This window comes from Patagioenas fasciata, chromosome 1 (assembly GCF_037038585.1).
Source record: "Patagioenas fasciata isolate bPatFas1 chromosome 1, bPatFas1.hap1, whole genome shotgun sequence".
NCBI classification, from domain to species: Eukaryota; Metazoa; Chordata; class Aves; order Columbiformes; family Columbidae; genus Patagioenas; species Patagioenas fasciata.
The window spans coordinates 14794083-14816978 of record NC_092520.1 but is presented as its reverse complement, the minus strand read 5'-3'; the positions used below and the strand labels follow the sequence as shown (position 1 = coordinate 14816978).

The 22896-nt window shown below is 35.5% G+C and overlaps 1 protein-coding gene across 5 annotated transcripts in view; it reads right to left on the bottom strand.

Moving 5' to 3' along the window:
- CNTN5 (contactin 5) overlaps positions 1-22896 on the bottom strand; it is a 709446-nt gene that overhangs the window by 580703 nt on the left and 105847 nt on the right. The window lies entirely within an intron of this gene.

Genomic DNA, 22896 nt, shown 5'->3' with positions numbered 1-22896 from the left:
CGGAATCGCGAGTGTACGCTTTACCTTTATCTCTCTAAGAATAATCCAGAAACCGGATTCAGGCAAGTGTGTACTCCTCTGGGACTCGAGGGTGGTTCCAGCATAGTTTTGGGTGAAGCCACGTGTATGTACTCTGTGGACCGCCTGTTGTACTAGTTGTTACCCCTTAATAATTTTCCTCAACTGATACCCGAACCTATATTTAAGTCACTTTTGGAGTGTTAAAACCCTGTTTCTCACTGGTTTAATAAAAGTTGTTTTGGACCCTGTTGTCCCTTAAATCAGCCTCGGGGTGCCTCCGTGACACCTGTCATGCAACCAGGGAATCAGGGAGAAATGCTTGGGAATACAAGTTTTTGTAAAAATTACTCACTGCACATGTGCTTTTGTGTCTAACTCAGCCCACTAGAGGTTGATGCACAGTCTTGCCACTTGCAGGCATTTTTCAAGTCCAGGGTGTTCCAAAAAGATGAACCCAATTTCAAAGATGGACCAAATTTCAAAGCAGTATATTTCACAAGAGCAACATGTTACAATCACAAAAATTTACAAAAGATTTAATGAGTCATCCAGTTTTAGCAACCTTTTCATAAATGCTCTATATTACCTCCTTCACGGGCGATTTGTGGTTGCAGAGATATAGTGATTTCAAATTGGGTTCATCTTTTTGAAACACCCTGTATAGACCTAGCAGTGAAGAAGAATTCTTATTAAAAAAGTCTATACATATGGTGGCAGTGTCTAGAGCAAGTCACTTGTCATTTGTATCTTCTGAGTTCTGTTCCCCAATTGATCAATCTTTTTTTCATATTTCAATGACTTTGATACGGCCTATAAAACTGATAGAACAATTAGCACGTTTAATAGGCCTGAAGAAAACATCAGCTTTTTTTTTTCAGAGAAGGAAGTCTGTAGAATCAACCTAAATACTTTCAGATTCAAGGTTAACTAAGACTGTGTTTCAGCACAGTTGATGGCTTGAATCTTTTAGACTTGGGAAAAAAAAAAATCATGTCACATGAAATATAGCTGGTGAACAACTTAAACCCTTTCCAAGGCTTTTTTTTTTTTCCCAGGATTTGAAGACCCTGGTTTTTTAGTTTTGTGTATTAAACACATAGTGTATTTGTCAGTGCTTCCTGATGAGCAGTAGAATTTTCTGTCATAAGTAACTGATAGCAAGAAAGAATCTGTATCTGCATTTCCATAGATACAGCCTTTTTTAACCAGTTTATCGGGCATTATTGCTGGATTTAGCAAGTTTATCTACAGATTTTCAGTTAGGAAAAGACTGTTGCAGTATACCATATTCAAATTAAAATAGCAGTCTAACAGAAAAAAAAGACCACACACAAACAAACAATAACATCAAAACAAAACAAAACAACAACAAAAAACCACATCACACCTGTATTTTTTTCCAGCCCAACATAATCTAGAACATAATCTGCTCACCCTATTGCTCCCCATTCAAGCATGAATTTCACATAGATCAAATCTTAAGTTTTCCCTTTATCTCAGATACTGTATGACATCTGATTTTCCCCATCATTAGCATTGAGTTTGATAGCTTACTAGATTGCATCATGATGTTCTTTTAATTGGATGATTACGTATATGCTTCAGGCAAGTTACTATGCTAACATCTGATGATTTAGCAAACTGATCTGATTTTATTTATTTATTTATTTATTTATTTTGCTTCCGGCTGAAATATTTTCTAGTTTCACTGTTCAAAGTGCAATTCCGTCATGAAAGTAGAACCTCTGGGTGTTTGCATTAGTGGTAATAAGAGATGCCGTGAGCCACGGGAAAACAGTATGGATTATTTTAGTGTACATGTTTAACTGTTGTCTTACGTTCCTAACTTTAAGAAGCTCAGCTTAAATATTTATGAAATGTAATTTTTAATTTCGAATTCCATAATGACTGATTACCTTTCATAGAGAAATCTGCAAAATTTGCAATCAGGTTTCTATACTGAATTGCAGCTTGCAGATGTTGGTTTGGCTCTCATGGGCCAAAGGGTTCAAACTACACTAAAGTTTTTCAAATGAAAATTCAATTGAAATTATAATCAACCTATGGGAGCTAGTTAAAATTGGGCTAACACTGTTAAACAATAGTGACTTAGGATGATAGGTTCACAGTTTTAATAGATAGCAATTTTCTGGATTTATTTGGCATTTGTTTGCAAACTATACAGGTCTCCACATCCAAACTGTGCCTGCACAACCTGTATTGAATGGGCCTTTTTATCTTTCAGTTCTCAAGACACGGGTTATTTCAAAATAAGTTTTTTGTTTTGGTTTGTTTTTCCTCTTTGGTCCTTTATGAAAGGAATTTCTACAATAAAGGCTGTAGGAAATGCAATGGGTATAGACGTATAAACTGAATAACAATCACGGTGAGAAAAGACTAATTGTGTCCCCACTTCAAATTTTGACATGAATGTCCTGTATATTGATTCTTTGACAAAAGTAGAAATTTTCAGAGATATCAGCCAAAAATGAAATCTATAGCCTTTTCTCTGGAAAAAAAAAGCAACAAACCTCCACTAACTTAGTCCCCATGAGGATAAAAAATTACTGGATAAATAATATTAAGTTTTGTTTGTTTTGAATGAATAATTATTTTGTTCCAATATATTACTGGTTGCAGTGATGTTTCACTTATGCTCCTCTTTATTTCATTTGATTGTAATTCTTTCCCCATAAACAAACGTGTCTATGAGGCAAATAAGCTTGACTGAATAGTAGTGAATATTTAGATAAGGTACCAATGGCTGGAGGGCAACTGCAATATTCAGCAATTATATGCACAATACACCATGTCCCAGTGGGATTCCTGCTGAGAATGTGCTTTGCATTGTGTAGAAACAATCAAGGACAGAAAAGAGCCACAAACATTCACATTAGGCAGTTAAATGTTGGAGACTCTGTTGCAGGGTAAGTTTAAAATAATGGAGACCAGTGGAGTAAGAACTCTGGGAAGAACACGGGACTGCGATTTCCTGAGGAACAGAAACCTTTCTGTGCGATTAATGGCATCTGTTACTTCTGCTCTACTAGTTCTATATTGTTTCCTCTCCCTGGACCTGAATGAGAAAAATAAAGCCTTTCTAGCCAGAATGGAAAAAACACACACACACACAAAACAAACAAACAAACAAAGAAAACAACCAACCAACTACAATAAGCAACACACACACACCAAGCAAAAACCCACCTGTTTAGATTAAGTCAATAATAGTAATCCTGCTTATTCCAAGTTCCACCATGTTCCTTGGCCTTCTACATTGCATAACGAAATAATAAGTAGCACATTTTCAAAGAACAATCTTGAATCTGGGCCATGCAGTGTGAAGCATCAAGAAAATGGCAGAAAGCTTTTAGCCACCTGAGTTAGAGAGAAAATTAATCCTTTGAAAAGGGCTTTTCTGGACTCTATTATGAAAGGCCGATTTAGTGAAAAATAAATTGGTTATTACTCATACATTAGTGATCAGCACAGACTGAACATAAAACACCATTGCTAAACAGAAAACATGTTCTGCAGAGGGTATTGGGTTGATGACCCCATTACAGCTAATGACCTTGAAGACCATTCAGACTTAGTTTAACACTCCAAAGCCTGTTAGGCAGTGCTCTGTTTCTTATTTACATGCCATAATACAGAAGACAAGAATATCTCAAGACTGCTTAAAGTCTTCAGTTATTTCAGCATCTCTTCTGGACACTGGATTTAGAAATGTGAGCTAAGATATTTGAAATATCTATATGGAATGGAAAATTTACTTTTATTATGACACATAGAATTCATTTTGAAGGCACAGTGATTACTTAGAATTCAATACATATCCCAGCATCTTTGTATGATTAAGATGCAGTTAATTATAAATGTTTCTCCTTGTTTGTTTGTAACTTGGTTTTTGTCTACCACCTATTTCTTCTTCTAAAATTCTATCTTCTCTGCAGTTTCAGCTAAAAGTTTTGCTCGAGAGTGCCCTTAATCTGGTTCCCGAACATACCCCAAAATGCTATCTTGAATTCCATAACAGCTGCAATTTATGTTTTCTTGACTATCGTGGGAGGTGAGCTGAATCTTTAGTGCTGCAGTGAAAAGCAGAAGCTGAAATTACAATTCCTGGGGTGCCAAACCTAATCATTTTGTTCTGCTCATTCAGCCAAGTTCTACTCATGCAACCTGACTACATAGTGGAGCTGGCCAAGTAGCAGCCTAGATCTGGCCCAGGGGATGAGTTAACCTACATCCCTGAAACAGAACAGCAAAACTTGCAGGTTAGAAGTGGAAGACGAGATCTGTCAGAGTTCCAACTCTGTCGAAATTGTTCCCGAGGAAGAAGAAAAAGAAATCAAGAGAAGAGAGAGGACATGGTAAAAGTGTCACAGGGCATGTGACAGTAAGGGGATCTCCACAGGCCACCAGAGAATTATACTGATATTGTCCCCATGTGACCAAAATAGGGAAACAAATTGTAGCGGGGGGGGAAATGAAAGAAAGTGCTGAGATGAACAATCTACGTAATCAAGGACTAGAGCAAGGTGTTAAAAAAAATTGCCTCTTGCACACATTGCAATAAGGATTGTATAAAGGCATACAAAGCCTGTAGACTGAAGTATCCGTCATCAATATCGACCTTTTCATAGCATGGCAAAGCACTAGACTTCATCACCTTTATGCTCATCTCTAAATGGAATGTTGTGCTGCTTTAAAGCAGCACAATTGCCCCAACCCCAATTGTATAGATACTTACTGGTATAAGAAGAGTAACAGAAATATACCTACAGGAAGATTCTTTAATAAACACTCTTATGTTAAATATATATAAGTGCATATTAAGGATTTTACATTTAGGAAGAGGGCCAAAGGGCAGGAAATGGTCTGGCTAAGACAAGATTGTGGAGAGCATATATTAATGGGTTTACTTTTTGTGTAGAGTTGTTGGAGGAACTTAAGGGTAGATGGAGACCTGGAATGAGAGGCCAGGGACATGAAGAAAAAGAGGAAATGTAATGTGAACCTAAGAGACATTAGAGTGCAGAAATGGAGGGGTAGGATGAAGGGATACGGAATGCTGGTAGAATTGACATAATTATAGGGAAAATGATTTAATGAACCTTCCACTCAGTAGCATCCAGTAACTCCAAGCCAAGCACCATCACTTTGTCTGGATTACAGTTTAGCTATAACATGGCTGAAGAGCACAGCCAATACCAATTCTTACAGGTTTTTTTGGCTGACTTGTGAATAATGTGTGATGCCAAATGAACGCAGCTATAGCACTTTCCAAGGCCAAATGTTAATCTAGAGAGCATAGGTTTGCATGGAACCAAATGGATTTTTTGTTTGTTTGTTTCGCCGATGCTTTATGGCAGTATTTTATTAACATGTTTTAATATATTCTCATACTCCATTATGAATATCTTTCCTTTCATAGAGCTATCTCAGATTCCCTTTGCCCACATAATGGAGCACAGCATACCCTAGTGTATTTTTCTTACTCCTAAGTAGCCAAATTGCAGGAAACAGTCCCTCAAAAATCCTAACACTGGCCAACACTCATAGGCAGCAGTGTTTCACAGCATAGTCAAACTCTCTTTCAGTTTTAAATATGAGCTGCTTAAATAAGAATTTATCTGTAATTTACACCCACAGCATGACACAGCCTTTTAAAATCTTTATTGTCATCTTCCATCAACATCACAACTTTTCATTACTTCTAAACCGAGCTTTTCCAACTTGAAGGAAGAAATATTAAAAATACCCTTTTCGCCGGTTCAGGCAGATCCCATCTCAAGACCCCCCCAATAGGCATCTCCCTGTGCTTCTTGCATACAGTTAACATGGCTACAGTACAAAATCAAAAATACTCTTGCCTTACTCTTGACAGTAATCATTTTTAAGCTGATATGAATGAGCTGGGACCTTAGGCTACAGCCATATGAGTCTTATCTCTAAGTGAGACGTATGAACTACCTAGGCAGTAAACACAAATGAGCAGAAAGTTTAAGCTTCATCTTATTCAAAGCAAATGATTAGTTCCACATTTTCTGTGAAATTTTGATGATGACAGTGAAGTACTTTCACAGATAAGTATCATGTAGTGACGCTAGTTTCTACTGAGTCAACTTAAAAGAATGCTTTCAATTTAAAAGTCTCCCTTCCAGGCAATTTTTTAAAGTCTCCAATCATTACATGCAACTTCTCATGTTGCTAGTATTGCATGAGACTGGAAAGGGGAAAATTCCCTATTCAGTGTTTCTGCAGACAGTAAAAACTACTTTTCTTGTATAGTTATTGCTAGTGCTACTTTCTGTCTGTGGTTTTCTCTATTGTCTGTGTCTCTTTAAAAAGACAGAGAAACACATGAAAATGAAACACCAAAAAACATGAGTAGTCTGTCTGCTTATGGTTCCTGACTCTATTAGAGTTTCCATCTGATAGGAGTCAACCTGAGGTCTGACATCATTTCCATGAACTACTTGTACATTTTATATTAGATTACTGTGTAATAGAAGAGCTGATGTTGAGACCAGTGTTTTGGTCTGCTGTCTGCTAGCTGGCTGCCTTAACCACTTAGTTAGAGATTCAAGTTTCCAGCTGTTTGTCCTCCTTTTGTCCTCCTGGCTCTTCTGTTGCCTCTCTTAAGATGGTTCACATTGAAGAAAAGTTGAAGCACATGCCTAAACCTAGGAGTAGTAAGCTTCCAGAAGCTATTTTACCATTCAGGTCAAGAAAAGCCTGAAGTAACAAGTCTCCTACTTTGTAATTTAGAGATTTTGTTTTTGGACTTTAAGCAGAAAGCAAACAGTGACATCAATGCCTCTTCCTTTTCTGGTACTTTTAAATGAAAAGGACAGTGATACTGTATTGGATAGTGAACTTAATTATACCAGTATGAAATAGGCATGTAAAACATATCAAAGACATTTACATAAAGGCCTTGTAACAAATACTGCATCCATGAAGGGCATTAAGATCTGAGATATTTGTCAATGAGCTTTGAATGAAATATATGCAGAATAGTTAGCTTGACAGATTCTTGGATGTCTACAGTAACAGAAATTTAAGTAACTAAGCAAATGCTATAGAAGAAATGGATAAGCTACAGAGTCTCAGATAGTTACACAAATCTTCTGTGGATTTTTTTTGTCTTGGACTTAATTGACCAAATCTTAAATTAATATCACATTGCATTCCATGTTTTCTTTGTTCTTGTTGTTGTTTTGTTTTGTTTTTATGAAGTCCCAGTCTTAAACTCTGTATCTGTATTGAAAGCTTAGTTCTTGTAAGCTTTTTTGTTAGCTTTGGCTGGGTAGGTGTATTCCTGGACTAAATTTCTATCTATCCACCTTACTGTGTTGGGACTGCTTTCCTCCATTCTGTGATTAGGTCTTCTAGCATTATAGGAAAACATACACCTGAGTAGGTGTCTCAGGCCATCTAAGCTGCACATTGGTCCTCAAGATTTTAAGAAATAATTAATTACAACTGATTATCCAGGACTTAATAAATAAACTACATGGTGAATTGTTGCAATGCACAAGAGAGAAGAATGAATAAGATCTTTCTGTGAAGGTAAAAAAAAAAAACAAAACACCTTTCTGGATCCAATACCAAGAATGTTCTGCAGTCTTCTCAAAGCCACTGACAGACTCACATGAAGAGGCTATTTTTGTGTTTAAAGCTCAGAAAATGGTTTTGGTCAGATGTTGGGGTAGTCCTTTGCAGGTGAGAGTTAATCTTCAATAAATAAGCCAATCTACCACACACAGCTAGACCAGAGTTTTAGAACAGAAACACATCTTTCTGTAGAATTAGAAATACAAGCAGAGCAACAAGGGACTGTCAGTTTCTGATTCACTGACAGGCAGCTTCTCCATACAGACTTTTGGTTTATATATTATAGACAAAGAATATTTTGAAGCATTTGAATATATGCACACATGTAAAATATCTTGGCAGACACTTGGGATATAAATAAAGGCAACCTCAGTAGTTCAGTTAACATGCCAGTTCATACTTGTTACAATCTTATCCTAAAATGCCATGAGGAGATGTGCAACGGGAACTTCTTCTGGAAAAAGTGTAAAGATGAATCTGCCTACACATCACTGTTGAACAACAGTGACACAACTGGAGTACAAAGTTCCTGAACAGGAAAAAAAATGACACCTCCAGGATGACACAAAAGCCAAAAAGGTGGGTGAAGATCATCTAGATCCCTAGGAGAAGTCTTTTTTGTTCCTTCCTCACTAAGACCTTAGTGTATGTCAGTTCCCTGGCCTCCCCCAGGGTTGCCCTGTGGCTGCCTACGTAGTCTCCCTGAGCTTGCTCTGCATTTTCACTGTGCTCTTTTCTTCTTCCTGCACATCTCACCTTGCACTTGAGAAGTCCCCCAAGTGACTTATGAATTCCTAAATGCTTTCAGAGAAGCAGCAATCCCTGCTGGCTTCACTTGTGTTTCATTTGACCCTGATAGCAGGCTGCCTTCCTCTCTACAGCGCATCCTCTCTTAACAGACCAAAATAGGGCATATAGTAGAAAATACTAGACAGCAAATAAATGTATAAATCACTCACTGTAAACTGCTAAAGTGGCTTCATTTGTCAGTGTTTATTCCCACCCTCAAAGAGTAAGAATATGCAAAGAAGCTGCTGGCAGTAAGGGAACTCTCTTTCTTGCTACCTTAGAAAGACAGTGATAAACTTGGAAGTCTTCAAAGACTGAACTGCTAATCCTTAGTCTTTTAAAAAGGGGATCCTTGTCCTCACAAATCCATAATTTCCTGAGCACACTAGATGATCATTGCTTTTAAGAAACTTTTGTACTCTGTAGATTTTTTACAAAAAAGACATTTTGGGACGTGTCACTGATTTTCCCTTTGTCTCTAGAGTCTCTCTGCTGACCCTGGACATGTACATACCCAAGTAATGAATTTTTTTCCTTTTGTTCTAAAACTATGATTATTTTCTTACCTCCCAAATTACAAAATTTAGGAACAAACAGTCTCTTATAATTTCTCTGCCTACATCCATCTCAGTACAAGGTTATTTAAGTGTATCTTTCTGACTGTATTATTTAATGCCAAAGCCATTATTAGTTCCTTCCCTTTCAGCTGATGCACATATTCAGTTAAAAATCAATTGTGTGCCACATCCGCAAACATACCCTCAGTCTTATTTCCTCTCCTTTTTATTTTCCTCTCTTTGCTTGGATAGTTAAGCTTCCATTAATACCACTCAGGACACCTCAATGTTTTTTTTAAAGTTCCATCATTTCACAGTCCAATTGCCATCTGTGGCAAGATGACCTCCTACACAATGTTCATAGAGCTATTTATCCTACAAAGCTATAACCTCAATCTATAATGTCCCTTCACTCTTATTTTCATAAATAGATTTTGATAGCTGTCTCAAGTGCAGCTCCAAGTGCCTTTTCTTTGAAAGTCATTTCACGAGTTGAGAGTTTTTTTAATAAATTATGTGTGTTAGCAGATTTGCAATCTACATATCTATGCTTGTGTTTATTTACATAAGTTGACACTTGTCACAGGGAGTATTAAAATACAATTCTGAATCTAAATGTCATTGAAGTTTGGTAGAGAATGACACCTGGGTTTTGTAAGCATCTATAATTTGTTAAACCAAAGTCAGATATTAACATCTGTTCTAGTACTAGTGATGAAACAGTATTTATTGAATAATGAATAGTACAAGTACAGCTGAAATCCTGCTCCCCACAGTGAATTTATGTTACATGTGCAGCTACAATACAAGGCAAACACATTCAGCTAATTGCTGATATGTCATAAATGCAAGAGGACAGGTAAAACTAGGGTCTATAAACATTTTTGCTGATGACTGATAAGATTTAAGCTTGCTGTTAGGTTGTTTTTCTTTTCCTTAAATACTTTTTTCTTGCATTTCATCTTCAAAAATATGTTTCCTTCTTTCCCTTTAATGTGAATATACTAGGTTTAGCTATCAAAGCAGATTTCATTCAAGCCCATATTTTTGTATTTTTCTTTCTGTGGATGACTCCTATTTATTAATATTTATATAAGGATTTTGCTGAATATCATATGTTCATATATAGGCACTTTATTATTCTTGCTGTAGAACTTGCCTGTCCTTAAACAGCTGCTTATATATCCCAAAATTAGCTGTACTGTATAGCTCATCTCCATGTCAAGTGTGTATTCTTTATCTCCTCTCACCAGGAAAGTACTTTATATTTTTATATGCTTACTTTTCTCCTTTCTCTGGTGCAACAACTTTCATATGCTTTTCATCTTAAATTTAAATTTAAACTTCTCTTTACTTCTTCTGTTTCTCTTACTAATCATAAGTGACTCATACCTGGTTCTCATGTACCCTAAAGTGCATTGTATTCCCTGGCATGTGGCCATGCAAGCAACCTGATTTCTCTTATTATATCTGGTTTTGAAGGCAATAAATAGAATACGTAAAATAATTTCTGTAGGTAGAGCTTCCATCACGTTGCTGATGTTGGTTTGTGTTTGAGTCTAAAACTTAAAATGTTCTTGATAAATTAAGTAGCAGCATAATTAATTGTTTTCCTTTGTTTACTTCCTTTATTGAATCTATATAGGTGTTAGAAAGTGTAAGTTCTGGTAGGATAAACATCTTACCGATATTTATATATGTGTCTGAAAACATCCTTCTAACTTATGTGAATTAATTATCTAGAAATTGATATTCCAAATATAGATACAAAAATCTGATTCTATACACTAACCAAATCAATTTTTCATCTTTTGACATGTTTTCTGTTGGTTCCTGCAGTTAGTCACCTAAGGATGAAAAGTCCCCCTTGGTACAGCTCTGATTTCCATTAAAATAACCTGTACTTTCACCAGTGAATACACCTGATGTTGTCACTGAAAGTATTGCGTGAATTTTATTTGGATAATATGTCAAAAATGTACATCATTCCTTTTATTTCAGTTGCATTCTGATGGAAGCAATTCAGTTAGGGAGACAGAACTGGAATTCTCACCTGTTAGTAATTACAGAGTCCAAGAGAACTGCATTTCTAACTTGAGGATCTCTGTCAATAACTTAAAGCTGGTAGCTGAGCAGGATGAATCCCAATCCAAAGTCCGAATGCAGGCATTGCTCACAAATTCAAGCAATGCTCACAGTTAAGTCTCTGCTGAAGAGCAGAAGTGTACGGTTGCATTCATGTGAAGGAAAGAAATAAGGAATACGAAAACGCAGGTTTTCCTCTCTCCTCCAACCAGTAAATCCATATCCTCATAACTCATTAGTATTTTCTATTTGTTCATAGTTGAACTGCCAGTCTAGCCATAAACTACACTGAGAGAAAAGATGTGAATTTTCAGCTCAAGTGCTTAACACTAAACACATCAGAGAAACTTAAGCACTGCATATCTGGCACTGTGTATTAAGGCACTTGATGTCTGACTAAACCATGGGAAAGTCTTTCCAACTACCATTTAGTTTGGGAAACTTCTGCTTTTATTTCAGACTTGAAGGAGATGACCTGTGACTGAATTTCTGTTTAATTATTTCAAACTAGACTGGCTGATGTAGTAAAGATATTACCTTATTTTGCAAACATTGTTCTGTGTATGTGCTGAGACCACCATGGTTTACAGCAAAACACTGCTGAAGTGCTACAACAACTTTAATTTGATTTCCTTTGCTTTTTCATCTTCAACATGTACAAGATCAAGTTAAGAGCAATGGACAAGTTAATGTTTGGTATGCCTTTAGACTTTCCTTCTGATTGGCTTTCTTTCTTCTGAGAAGCAGGAAAAAAACATTGTATTAGAATTGTATTAGGTCAAGTGATAATGGATTAATTTATCAGTAAGTATATATGCCAACGTTCCCAAGCTTCTCCTAGTTTTTTAGAGCATCAATACTTTTACATATGAGAAAATATTTTTTGCTCTGTTAGCCAAAAAAATCAATATTGAGTCCTAAAGGAACAAATTGTGCACAGCTGTATCTGCCTATCCTCCTTTGAATATATTTATTTTGTTCCTCAGATTACATTATTATTTTTATTATCATTGGTGTTGTTATTTTAAAATTCTTTTCTGAAATTGTCAAAAAATCAACAATCAAAAAAACACTGTGATTCTTCTCAGTGTTAGATATGTTCAGTTTTCATTTAAAACATACAGAAATGTTTTAAACAGGAAAGAACCAGTTTACAGCTGCAGTCAAAGCAAACATCATCTACAATTTATTATTTCTGTGACTTGCCAAACAAGCACAATAAAAGATTAAATAATTTAATGTTCAACAAAATTCTTGCCTCTTTGCTGAAGTATAGCTGGGTTCTCTCCATCTCTCTCACATTCTTAACTTTATGAAGCTCAACCAGTTCCTGGGACAGTTATTCCTCAGTTACTGTGTTGTGAGTAAGAAGAATCCTGTGCAACCTCAGCAAATAGTGTCTCTCAGCCATTTACATTTCTGGAAATATACACGGTTTCTTTAATAGTAGCTAAAGCAAAGATTTCTTGAAAAGTCATAGGATTCTAGATACAGTCAGTGCAGCAGTGGAGAGCAGAAAGCCATGTATATTTAGGAAATGATATTAAAAAAACCCATAAGTTGTATTATTCAAAAAACAGAACAAAAACAAAAACAAAGCCAAACAACAACAACAAAACAAACAAACCAACAAAAAAAGAACAACAACAACAAAAAACTTGTTTCTTTTACTCCTCTCTCTCCAAAGACGTTCACCCTTCCCTTCTGAAGTCCAGGATATACAATTACATTTTGTGATGAAAGGGTTGTTGTTCAATGCATATTTAACAGATTCCTTTCATTTTAATAATTTTGCAACCTTGGTATTTATTACATAGCAACATTATGAGTCTAGCAAAAATGCCAAGCAAGGCTTCAGGTTGTTTTTTTTTTTGTTGTTTATAATAGCTTTTTAATTACTAGAGACTGGAGTTTTCCCAGTAGCCAGAAAAAATCAATTAAAACTAATAAAAAAGAAAGGAGGAGAGATTGTGCCTGTGTTTGAAGAATAAAATATCCTTGTAGCTTCCTACTGCCCACTTTTACATACTGCCAAGGCTTGAGCCTTTCCTCAAAGTTTAGTTAATGGAGTAAAAATTAAAATCAAACAATCAAAATTAAATCAAACAATTTCATAAAATTTCACTTAGAAAAGTGTTATCATTTTACCAAAATATTTTTAAGCAGTGTGTTTTTCATTGATAAAATAGAAATGTCTGCCTAAAAACACATTTTGCAGGCAGATAGTAAAACTGATTGTATGGGAATATAGCACAAGATTGGCGAGAAGGTTAGTTAAATGTAAATATGCTCAAGTGACTTGCACTATAGAAAAAGCACATACATTACACTAATTGTTTTACTGACCTTGTGTGCTTGATGGGTAGAACCTCTGTGTTAGATAACATGAGCCTGTGAGAAGCTCAAGGGACCTTATCACTATGTCTGAGATTCCTGCTTTGTTGTGAGAAAGAGCGGGAGGCTGCGCCTGCCTGAAGCCTTGAAATAGAGGCGAGCTCAGCAGGCACGGTGATCTTCCAGCAGGGCTGAAGTGACCAGTGCCTGCAGCCCCACTGGTGTCACCTCTGCCTGGGAGCTTAGGTGCCACTTCAGACATCCCCCAGTAGAGAGGTAACTAAAATAAAACTTGCTCTTTGCAATGCATTCGTGGCCTCTGGCTCTTCTTGCGACATGCCTGCGTATGTGTACACACTGATTATAGACACTGAGACAGGAAATTGGGGTCATTCATTTAATTCATTATTATTTTGTAGGGGGAATTTCAGCCCAGTTACCTAAAAGGTCTTATTTTAGAAAAATTATTCTGTAAATAGAAAACCTTTTTATCTGTTTTTGAAGGCACTATTTCATTACTTTCCTTGTGTAACAGACATGTAAGACTAGAAACAAAAAAAAATATCATCATTTCCTTTGGAGAAAATATTCCCATATTCCTTTTTTTGTGATCAAAAAATGTATTTTTTTTGTTTTCATTCAATAAGCTGTTTTTTACCTGCTGATCCTTCAGAAGTAAGAAGTCAATGTAAGGTACTCCAAATTAAGTATAATGTATCTCTTAAAAATGTAAAAGGCAAAATGTAATGATTTTAAACAAAAAGAGGGTACATTTATACTAGATATAAGGAAGAAAAATGTTTTATTATCTTCTTGAATGGGACCTGAAATAATAGGGTCAGACTCACTCAAGTACATGAAAAGATTTCTTTTCTTTTTTAGACATAAGCAATGTAGATGTCTCAATTTGTTAAGATGAATCCTACACCATGTTATTAATAAAAAGACTTAGTGGAGAGGTTATTAACTGTGCTATGGTTTTGAAATTATGATAGAGGTAAGTGGCGGAAAAGTTGAGTTTAGACAAAACTCTCTTATACAGGTTCATAATCCGCAGATTTAACAGCCAAGTCACCAATTACTATATTAAAACGTATCTGTTATTTGGAAGTTTCTTGTTCTTTCTTTGCTAATATTTGAACCAGCAGGAAATGTGATTATGTGTTTGTATAGAAAAGAAACAGCTGAACTTGGTAACAACAAAACTGAGTGCCATTCTCAGTGTACATGTAAGTGGAAAATACTCAATGCCTGAGCACTCAAGTTGACCTTCAGTTCTCGTAATCTGTTGTACTCTGTAATATCTCTGGGGTTTGTTTACACCTGTCAGATTACTGCTGATACCTCTGAAAAAAGTCATAAATTTCAAACACGAATGTGATTTTGAATCGGAGAGCTTTTAATACAGTTAAATGAATTTCATTACTTCTGAAGCCTGCTGCTTAGGTAAGTGTTGCCTCATTCTGATTAAATCAAGGTTCATACTACAGATCTAACCATAGCTATGAAAACTAAATAAACAGCTGTTTTCTGTGATTCCACTCAGAACCAGCTTCCAGGGGTGACTGGTGTGGACTAATACAACAACTAGCCATCCTGCATCAGAGACACTTGCGCACAACTTTTTGGTCACAAATAATTAACTTTCTGAAGTAAGCTTCAGGTATAGTTCTGTTATTTAGACTGCAACACATCTTTTATACTTAACTTTGATCATCAAAGCTGGCAGATTTCACTACATGGAGCCACAGGGTGGATTTTTTGCAGTACAAATTTGGCATATGTTAGACCATGTCAAGTCAACATGTTGAGAGGAACTCACATCTTGTATCTCATAGAGCCAAATTTAGAATTTAAAGGCTCACTTTAGTAAATACTTTATGGAGAAAACCACACTAAAAAGCAAAAAAATATGGTAATTTTCATATTATGATGTATCATTTTTTGTAACACTGTGAAACAAGTAGATTTTACTTTTTAAAAAATAATACAGAGCCATGACACTAGTTCCTTTTATGAAACTCCTCAACAGATGAACCTTGCTTTAATAATATATGCATTAAGACTTATTAAAACATCCAGGTAACAAAACCACACAATTGTTTAAAGTTTCTAGGTTATAGAAGCTTGTGTGACACATTTACATCAAAAATCAATTTACCTAAGTACATGCTGTCAATCTAAATTTGTCTTAGTCATCTAAGAAATCTTTGGAAGTAGCACTAAAATGTTAATTTTAATTAACAATAAACCTGAAATTGTAAAATTCAGTTAAAAGAATGAAAAATGGATAGATAGTACTATTTGAAGGAGAAGAATAATCCAGTAACTTCAACAAATACTCAGAAAATATTAACAATGGAAAATACATAACGTGTAAATGTATTACACATAATGCTACAGTAGATTTCAACAGGAACAACCAAGTACCCGTATTCCACAAACATATCCAGATGGATTTGCAGAGTATTGAATGAGAAAAAAATATAGCTATTCTTAAAAGTTAACTAAAAACTGTATTTTAAATTACATAAATTTTCTTTTTCGGTTGATGCTTGTTTATTTCCCATTTACTTGGAGCTTTCCAATTCATGAAACTGACATTTGGTTCAAAAAGTAATATTTTTTGTGCTTTATGAGAAATCAATTAAATTATGATTTAGACTTTACAGGGAGTTAATGGATAGCAATTTAAAGAGCTATTGCTGTGCTTGAAGTAACATCAAGTGTCTTTTTCTGTCTACAAAATTTTTGTGCTCCTACTGCTTAAGCAGCTATTAGGAAGTGCTACCAACATTGTCTTATGCTGTGTATCTGCAGAATTCCACCCTATTGCTTCTGATCCAGATGTTTTATATTGGTTACTGTAGCAGTTAAGAGGCAAGTTAAGGCCATTACACAAAGCTAGTGTATCGGCATTTTTTAGTAAAAAAAATCAAACCAAAGACAACTGATTCTAAAATGAAAAGCTACGAAAATCAGGATTAAAAAAAAAAAAAAATGTTTAGGAAACAGGAACCACATTCAGTCAAACACAGCCCAGACTAATTGGGTATCTGAAAGTTTTCAATATGCTCAAGGCAGCTGTGATCTAAATGGATGCGTAAACTGCAGGGAAAAAAATGCTTATGATTAGATGCAAGTAGTAAAAGAGTGCAATAAGCAGCACTTCCCATGCAGCAGGGCAAGGATCCTGAGGAGTTTTAGCTGAAAAGCACTGCTTTGGTGACTCAAAGCAGCCATAAACCTCACATATGGATTCATCAGTCTCAACATACCAGGGAATCTGACCTTTTTGAACATGAAGCTGTTGCACATTACAGACTATTTGCTATTCATACTTATTTGTGAGAAATTTAAGCGTTTAGTACGATTTTCACTTTTCTTCACTTTAATTGGTATTGGCTTTACTTTGATCTACTGCAACACATGTATAGCAGGAAGAGAGCAAAGGCATCTGATACCTTATTTGCTTAATATAAATGCAAACCCAACATGATAAACATGATAAACAAACTAGTCCATTTACACCTCAACACTTTTAAGGCATAAAGTAGATTAGCTTTTCTCTTCGAGAAATTTGTCCCGATCTCATGACTAGGTAATGTGAACCCTCCAAAGAAACTATGAAGGGAGAGGCCTTGATTAGATCCCTCTTTGGCATTTCTTCTACTGCTACACGATTGCTGCTGTACACTCTGCAAATCTATTTACATGGGCATGGCATTTGGCCATTATTATTTTTTCATAGAGATACAGTCAACTGCTAGCTTATGTTTGTTTTTCACCTGCAAAAAATCTCAATCCTGATATTTGTCTTCTTTAGCTATAATAGAAATATATACATTATGTATACAAATATTCTGGTTTCTGATTCTTTCAGAATTAAATGTGCATCTAGTATATACGCATGAGCGCTGTCTTTGCTCTGTCATGCCTGGCCACAGGTAAGCAGAAAGTATGAGATCAAAACCAAGTCTGCTGATTCCTAGTTAATAATGCAAGTGGAAATGGGGAATCCATGATCAGCAACTATTCTTGCTTTCCATATGACAACACAAATAAGTGACATCGTGATTCACAGCTAACCTCCTCATTGTCTGGAGTAAAGATAAACATTTACTGCATTGGAACCATGAATTTAACTAAGATGTACCAACGGAAAAGCCTTTCAAGAATTCTTGACTATCTATAAATGTTTAGATTTGTACTCCCTTGTCCTGAGTAATAATTATTTAACTTCTCTGGGAAAAAAAGGACCCTTTACTAATAGGCTTCACACCACATGCTGACATTTCAGGAGGTTGCTATATTAGTTCTATCATTCAGAGCCATGAATTATTGATTCACCTCCACTATTCTCCTTCAAACTACTAAACTACTCACCATTGTAGTGATGCAAGTAGCTAATAAATAAGCAGAATGTAGAATGACTTTATTCAGCTTTAAAAGAATATCATCAAGTTTTAGTAGAGCCTGTACTATTACTAGTGCTAACCAAGTAGTAAATTTTGTTTGCAGCTTTCATGCTTTATGCACCAGTCTGCCATTGCCAAATTAGTTTCAGCTTCATATTTCATGGAGATTATATATTCATTTGTGAGGAAAAAATGCTGCTCTTTTTCCAGCAGCTCTTTACCACCTTGCATTCTCAAACCTCAGTGTGCTGCTTCATGGATTGGAACTGTCCTTTGCCTTCCTTAATTTACTGCAGGATATAATTCCTTCCTAAATTACATTTGTGAGAATTGGGAAAGATTCTGGCAATATGTGGAGTTGCACCATGAAGAAAAGTATGGGGCACTGTTTATTTTCCAATAAAGTATTTGTTATCAAGATGAATAGCTTACACTGACAAAGTGAGATGATAATAGACATTCTAAAGTACAGCCCTTGACATTAGCTTTTAAAGGCACGTGCCGTCTGCTGTAAAGGTTGGGAACGTTACACAGAATATTGCAGATATTCTATAGTGCTATATAATATTCTGTTACAGTAGCTTCAAAATACAGATAACCTGAAAAACTGATTGTAAAGCATCCTGCTACAGTGGGGATTTTTTTATCAAAAAACTCAAAACAGGTTTTGGTGAGCTCATCCTGTTCATTTTTGTTTACTGGGCATAGAAATTTTAAATTTTTCTTTTGCTGCAGGAACTATAATAGATTGACTACTGAGATACTGATACAGTGTGTGCAGCACAAAGATAATAACAAGAATAGAAGGCAGTATTGGAATATTTCCCTGCTGTCCAACCTCACACAGAGTAAAGATAGCAAAAGCACTGATTAGTTACACCTGAAACATTTTCTCTGAAGGTAGTCATTATGCTACAGCACACATTTAAGACATCTTTTGATGAGAAAGAGTGTTTTTTCAGTTTCCTTAGATCCTCCATATATATCTTCATTTGAGAAGTTTTGGATTTTCCCTTATACAAATGAGACATTTTATAAGAATGAACTCTGTAAACTATGTCGTTTTCCCTATAAAATCCTCCCAAAATCCAAACCCCACTGTGGTTTTATGGGAAATTAAGTTTTAAGGAAAAATTAAAAATCCAAACCATCACTTGCTTATTTTAATACATTAAACCAAAATTACTGTAGAGATCATTATGAGGCCTTTTGGAAATACTAAAGTTCTTCATCAGAATCCATCTAGCTGAGATTCTGAAAACTAAGTGGGTACAGACATACCTGCTTCATAACTTCGAAACATCTACCTGGAAACACAAACCATTCAAAATTCCATTGTTCTATCTTCTAGGAAAGTGTGTATCCCACTAAATTCAGCTCAGCTATGCTTAGCACTGCGGGGGTGTCAGGGCCAGGAGAGGAATGAGCATTAAGAGGTGGCGGTGAGACTCCCAAGAGCACGCAGAGTTGACATCAACCTCTCCTTTGGCCTTGCATCCAGGTTATGGCAGTCCTGAAGTGACAGAGCTGACAGTGGGAAAATTTACCAGTGTGGGTTTTTATAGCTTAGGCTGCAGTCCTTAGGGCCTTGGGGGGTGGCTATCATACCTGAAATAGTCACTTCAGAGCAAGCTCAAGTGTGTCTACACTATATTCCAGCCATTTCTGTGACCACAGTGCTGAAGTACTTTTATATTTATCCGTTGCACCAACTTTATATGCTTCACTCATAACTGACAAGACAAAAAAAATTACCTCATTGACAGTTGTTAGGTGCCCTAATTACTTGCTCCAAATGACATGATTCTTCCAGAAAACTTTTAGAATAGCTTTAAAAGCTCTGAACATCTTACAGCTGAAAGCCAAATGTATAAGTTATAATTCATTTACACTTTGCAAGAGTATATAACTCCTCAATAGATGCCACAAATCATTTCAGTATCTCATAAAAAAAAAATCAGTAAATCATAAAAAATGCAATTTAAAATCTTTTAAGTAGGATTTTTTTTTTTTTCCATTGGCATAATTCCAACCTGTAACTTGTTCAAGTCTTGATCACAAGCTGGCTTCTCCAGGGAGCACTCTACATGCTCCACATGTTTAAGGACCAAATCTAGCTTTAGTGTTTTATCTGTCTTCAATTTCTCTACATTACGAACTCCTCTGTTCATTCAAACTGTAAGTTTCTGGTTTTTTGGGTGCACTGTATCAGCCAGCCAGCAGTAGGTGTGTGTATATAGAGAGAGATTTAAGTTTCTAATTACAGAGAGGGGAAATGTATGGAGAATATTTCTTGAATGCTATTTTTATCCAAGAGATTTGTAGGATCCTTTTTTACTAAGCATTATGGTAGTCATTAATTATATGATAAAGTATGATTTTTTGCATATAGGATCCTTTGTGCTTAACTTCCTAATGCTTGAGCACTGCAGTTTTCAACCTTAATGTAGTTTCAAGGTAACACACAGAAAGAGACTTATATGATACAAAAGATTGAACCAATATTATGTCATTGTTTTTTCACCTAGTTGTTTGGTTTTTTTTTATATTATTGATTTTTAGTGATTTTGCATCTACCAGTGCAACTATAAAGCTAAGGAAGGCTATATAAAATAGACATCTTATTGCTTGCAAACAATTTATATGTGTTATATTGAAAATTTACTGCACAATAAAAGTAACACAAGTTTTTTTCCTCAAATGTTTAGGTACTGTTAAATGGTATTGATCCTACCGCTGAGATATAAAAAATAATTCTGAAGAACTTCTAGTATAATATGTGGATTTTTCCCTTTATTTAAATTGTTCTCAGGATAAAAGAGAAAAAATAAATATAATCCCTACTTAGTTCTGCACTTTGGAAAAAAAAACAAACCACACTACATATGTGTACAGCATTCTGAGCCTCATTAAGCAATTTCATTTCTATTTTTAATTCTCATTATTTGCCTGCATTCCATAAGGTGCTCTGGAATTGAGCCAGCGAAGAACACAATCACATACTTTGCACATGCACAGTTTTCTTCATACACTGTCTTTGAGATACTTTTAAAAATTATTTCCACAGAGAGTCAGTGCAAACTTATCCAGCAGGTGCACATGCAGTCTCTTTGTGCAGGCAAAGCGGGTACAAAGAACAGCCTCACCAGTGGCCCCAGCGCTGGCACAGGCTGTCAAACCCTGGAGGGGCTGGACACCAGGTTCTCTGCCAGAAATGTCAAAGTCATGTTTTTAATAAACTAAGTAAAAGTTTGCCATGTGAATAAGCAGAATGTATATGCCTTACAAAATTAGAACCACATATCTCTGATCACAAAGATTCCACAATAAAACTTAGCTAAAATATTTTGAAAAAAGAGAGATGCTCATAATATTATGTAAAACACTGAAATGCATATAGACAACATATCTGCATTTTGAAAGCACCCTTTCCCTGTAGAAAAGTGTAAGCAAGAAATGGATATATGCTACTTCTGGAGTTCAAAAATTTTCAAACAGGAACCATAGCTCAAAAGCAGTGCTGTATTTGAGTATGTGAGGCAAGACATTTTTCTGTACAAGTAGCTAAATAAAATGTACAGACCAACCCAAAAATAGGCTACCCTAAATGGAGGTCATAATTACCAAAGTACACAATGGGCTTAAAATACAACTAGATTTTTTTTTTTTTTTTGGGGGGGCGAAAGCATTAAATCAAAGTAGGATGGCCAAATTACATCAGACTTATTTGAGAAGACAAGCCCAAGGCAAATATACTTTATTTTGACAAAGTTTTATAACTGGCATTGCATTTCTTGGATTTCTGAAGTATGATTTGGTTTAGTAGAAAAAGCATTTTGAAATATACTTTAATTACTTTCTGAATTTACCACATATTCACCTGGAAGTGAAATACTTGATATGAGTCAGATTGTATATAACAGGACTTCAAATAAGTATTTGAAATCTGTACACAGGCCCCCATTAATAATGTTCCTTTGTGGAAACAAAGTCATTTTTACCATTTTCACTAATGAATGACAAATCTAGTAATATTCCCTCTATTAAGTAATGAGAATGCAACATTAAATTATTTTTCTATGCATGATAAGAAGTACATTTGAAGGCACATGATTATGTATTTCCTCTGTAAGTTTAGAGGTGGTTGGACTTTTAAAAAAATATATATATTTTTTAAGTTCAGTTACTCATCTGTCACTAAAAACATGTTTCGTGGACATTTTAGGCCCCTGTTTCTTCATGCTGGATCAGAAAAGCCTTTCTAGAACTATCTGCAGCACAATTCATGAGGTTCTTATGTGATTTGCTGAAGGCTTTTTACAAATAACAAGGTCTTAAGGATTTTTTTAACCATCTTCAGGTAGCGTGTTATATATTTACAGGGAAAACTACTCAAATCTGGTAGTCCTTTCTTGCTTAAACATACCAAGGGAGTTGACCCAATGCCATCTCATTGACTTCAGTGTGCTGTTAACCACAGCACAAGCCAACACCTCCTGTAACAGTTCACTGAAGTGACTGTTAATATAGCATTGATGAAGAAGAATATAAAAGTTATGGGACAGCAACTAAGTCTTTTCAGAAAATGAGGATAAAAAAACAAACAAGTAAAAAAAAAATCAAAACCCAACACTTCATCAAAATTGTTAAAGCAGATCTGACAGAGGTAAAAAGATGCTGAGTTTGAACCAGTTTGTATTCATGTTGGACTGGAGGTGTTTTTCTCCCCCCATCTCAGACTCCCACTGGCAACTTGTTTGGTGGAACCACGTTTTAAAGAGCATTTAATAGTAATTTCTAATATAATAATAATCAGCACACTCTATGCTGAAGGTTAATCCTTTGGGTATTAATTTAGCTTTAACACAAAGCAGATAGAGTGTCTGTATTCATCTCACTGCACTTAACTTATTAGCAAAATTAAGGTCTCTGTAGGCAAAACCAGCTTTGTTTCAAAACAGAGAAGCTCAATTGATGCAAAAATAAATACAGTGTTTATTGCTCTCCAGCTTTACTGTTTATACACGCCATATATTCTGCAAATTTCTGTTGCCATAAAGTTCAAT